Source organism: Ceratotherium simum, chromosome 16 (assembly GCF_057802395.1).
Source record: "Ceratotherium simum simum isolate JZ-2026a chromosome 16, ASM5780239v1, whole genome shotgun sequence".
NCBI classification, from domain to species: domain Eukaryota; kingdom Metazoa; phylum Chordata; class Mammalia; order Perissodactyla; family Rhinocerotidae; genus Ceratotherium; species Ceratotherium simum.
In genome coordinates this window covers 23603796-23607780 of record NC_141915.1, presented here as the reverse complement: position 1 = coordinate 23607780, position 3985 = coordinate 23603796, and the positions used below count along the sequence as shown (strand labels likewise).

The following is a 3985-nucleotide window of genomic DNA, read 5'->3' as shown; positions in this document are numbered from 1 at the left end:
GTCCTAGAGCTGGCGCAGCGCGCAGGCGCAAAGGTCCAGGCCACCCCCCCCTCCTTGCCGCCCCCCCCCCGCGCCACGCTTCTCCCCGCCCCTCGCATGCCACGTGGGCTGTGGTCCGGTGGGGCGGAGCGAGGCTGTGGGCTCGGTCTGGGAGCGTGGGGGTGGTTGCTTATCTGCGATCGCCGTGGAGTTGCGCGGACGTGGTGGCGCCCGGCGGCGCAGCCCGGCTTGAGCTTCTGAGGGCCCTCTGATTTGCTCATAACGTTAGAGATTATCTAGTCCTTAAAGATACTGATTGAGAAACTACATTGTAATGAGCACGGGGAAGGCAAAGACCGCGTCATTCAATCTATTTTTCTGTAATCCCTCTGCCTTGTGTCCCGCGCAGTGCCTAGCTCATAGTAAATATTCAGTAAATATGATTGAATTGAAAAGAGGTACTGGATAGAGAGATATAAAGTGTAAAGGAATGATGGGGAGAGTAACCCCTTGATTGTGTAGAGATTAGGATGGCTATTTTTACAAAAGAATAGCAGGCTCAGAGAAGGTAAGTGAACTTGTTCAGGGTCTAGGAAAGCCAAACAATTGGACAGTGTTAGGTAAGCAAAGATCAGATCCTGGAGGGAATTCTGTGCTATGTGAAAAAGAACTTGGCCTTTAATGTGGAGGGGATGGAGAGCCATGAAGGGCCTCATGGAATAGTAACTACTGTTGAAGCTAGACCGGGGAGAGGCAAGGGAATCAATTAAAAGGTTCTTGGTGCTCCTGCAGGAGCACATATACTAAAATTAGAAAGATACAGAGAGTAGCATGGCTTCTGCGCAAGGATGACAGCAAATTCGTGAAGCATTCCATATTTTTAAGGAAAAAATTTTTTGCTTTTTCTTTGTATTGTATCTGTAGGAGGTGATGGATGCTAACTAAACTTGCTGCGGTAATCATTTCACAATATATGTAACTCAGACCATAATGCTGCACATCTTAAACTCATACTGCATAGTGGTGTCTGTCAATTATATCTCAATAAAACTGGGTGGGGTGGGAGAAGGTTCTTGTAGTGAGCCACGTGAGAGATGAAAGTGGCCTGGACAAGCTCTGTTATTTGGGGTGGAGAGGAAGGTGCATTTTTTGATAAGCATTTAGTTAAATTATCTTCTTGATAAAGTGCTCATTTAGAGATGAGATGAGGATGATTTGAGCGAGCAGGTAGATAATGGTGGCTTCAACTGAAATAGGAAAATGAGAGGGGAGGAGGAGGATGTATTTGGGGTAAAAGGATGAGTTTTGTTTTGAATATATTAAGTTTGGTTGGTTGCGGCCAACCACAGTCCCACTGTGTGAAGTGAGGAAAGTTTTTAATGTGCCACAGAATGGACAAGGTCTTTGGGATTGGAAGGTCACTGGAGGGTCAAGTCCTAACTCTGGCAGTTGAGCGATACTGAACATATGTCTATCACGGCATTTACTACGTTGTTTTGAAAATCCTCTTGACTCTATCTGTCTTTTTACCCAGCCCTGTGCTGTCATCACTAACCACGTGTGGCTTTCTTGAAGTGTGGCTAGTCTGAATTGAGATGTGCTAGAGGTGTAAAATACACACTGATTTTGAAGATGTGTTGCCAAACAAAAAAAGACTGTAAAATATCTCATTAACATATACTTATGTTACATGTGGAAGTTGATATTTTGGAGGTGTTGGGTTTAATAAAAATATATTATTAAAATTAATTTCAACTGTTTACTTTTTTAAAAATGTGGTGACTAGAAAATATAAAACTGCATACTTGGCTCACATTGTGCTTTTATTGGACAGCACTGCCCTAGACTTCAGAGCTGTTTGTGGAGGGTGACATCTGTGCCTTATGCATCTTTTTATCCTCAGTGCCCAGAACAGCACTGGGCAGATGGTAGGCACTCAGCAAATATTTATGAATAAATGAATGAAACCCATAAGTGAATGGAATGAATGAATGAAACTCTCAAAGTGATAAGCTCCCTCAGAAGGGTGTTCATTACATTGTATCTTTGACAATGTTTGATGTAAATATGCAAAAGGACTCAGGCTCTCGCTGTTTGTTTTGCTTGATTCGAGCTCCAAGGAACCTCTAATGATCTCTTTGACTCAGGCCTCCCACTGTAAAATGTAACTAGGTGTGAAAGTTGGCAGTTGCGTTTCCTTAGAGAACTGGGAACTGCTGCCAAGGAAAATGAGGTAACGGGTGGTGGGAATAGCAGGGCTTTGAAATCACATGGACTTAGGTTTGAGTTATATTCCACCCCTGACTGTGTAACCTTCTGTTTTCTTAACTTCTCTGGCCCTCAGTTTTCATGGTGAAATGGGGATAAAAATACCTCTTAGGATTGTGTGTGACGGTTAAATGAGATGGCTTGTATTAACTTGCAAACTGCTTGGCATTTAGAGGAATTTCAGTGAATGTATATTCCCCTCCACTCCCCAGCCTGCATACATCCTTACCACTGCAGTTTATCCATTCAGTGAGTCATCAATCAGTGCAGTATTTATGAGTGCCTGCCCTATGTGGGCACTGTGCCAGGAACAGAGTGCAGCAGTGAAACAAAGCAGACAAAAAATCCCTGCCCTTGTGGGGCTAACAGGTTAGTGTGGGAGACAGATAATAAACAGTAAGTAAAATGCATGGTGTGTAAGGTGATGATGGTGCTACGGAGAAAAAGAAAGCAGAGGAGGAGGATAGGAGGGGCCAGGGAGGGCGGGGTGGGGGTTGCAGTGTTCAATACAGTGGTCAGGAAGGCCTCACCAACAAGGTGACAACTGAGTAAAGACTTGAAGGAGAGCCACGTGGAGTTCTAGGGTAGAGGGAGCAGCGGGCAAAGGCCCAGAGGCCAGGAAGTCTGTTGCGTTGGGAGATGAGCAAGGAGCTGGGTGTGGCTGGAGCAGCAGGAGTTAAGGTTGAGAGGAGCTGGGGATGAGGTCAGCAGGGTGTCTGGAGACAGATCCTGTAGGGCCTTGTAAACCACAGTCAAGATGTTGGCTTTTACTGCAGGTGAAATGGGAAGCTAGTGGATTGTACTGAGCAGAGAAGTAACATATCTGACCTAGGTTTTAACAGGATGGTTATCACTCTGGCTGCTGTGTAGAGAAACTGAGAAATGAGTTAGGATAACTACTGTAAAAATATAGGGGAGAAATGTGGGCAATTTGGGTGGTAACAGTGAAAGTAGTAAGAAGTAACCTGGGGTTTCTGGATCCCTAGGGAATCTGTGGATGGGCTCAGGGGTGTCCTTGAACTCCCTGAAATTTTATATAAATATTTGTGTGTAAGTGCATTTTTGGAGGGAGAGCATCTATTGGAGTCTCAAAATAGTTCCATGATCCAAATCAAGAACTATCTTGGTGACGAATAAGCAGGATACCTCCTGCCTGTCTAGTTATTCAAAGTCCCACGATTAAGTCTTTCCCTCAGACCTTGATCCTAAATCCTCCAGCCACTGATGTGTTTGTGAGCCTCTCAGAGCTTCTGCCACTCCCTTTAAGACTGTAGCATCCTTGACTTCCAGTTTAGACTCATTAGGATTGTTAAGAAGAAGAAAAAAAAAATCACAGGGAAATGGGTGGATTCTGTTCAGATTTTATGCTACTCACTATGGAAGCTTGGCAGCCAGAGGCGGGAACAGAGAAAAGACTTCACACCTTCCTAGAGACAGTGCAGGGCACTGGTGAGGCTAGTTTGAGCTCAGTGGATTCCTTTTTTAATAAGTGCTGGTCTTTGAATCACATAAATCTCAGCACCAAGAGCCGATTTTACGGTTTGGTTTGCTTAATAGTCACACAATTAAAATAAGTTGGGGCTGGCCCTGTGGCTTAGCGGTTAAGTGCGTGTGCTCCGTTACTGGTGGCCCGGGTTCGGATCCCGGGCGCGCACCAACGCACTGCTTCTCCAGCCATGCTGAGGCGGCATTCCACATACAGCAACTAGAAGGTTGTGCAGCCATGACATACAACTAT

At 45.1% G+C, this 3985-nt stretch overlaps 1 non-coding gene across 1 annotated transcript; it reads left to right on the top strand.

Annotated features, from left to right (window-relative positions):
* Positions 1-759: 759 nt before the first annotated feature.
* On the top strand, positions 760-861 carry LOC147914948 (U6 spliceosomal RNA). The gene has a single exon (XR_015554836.1). It is a non-coding gene; the product is annotated as a U6 spliceosomal RNA (small nuclear RNA).
* The last annotated feature ends 3124 nt before the right edge of the window (positions 862-3985 follow it).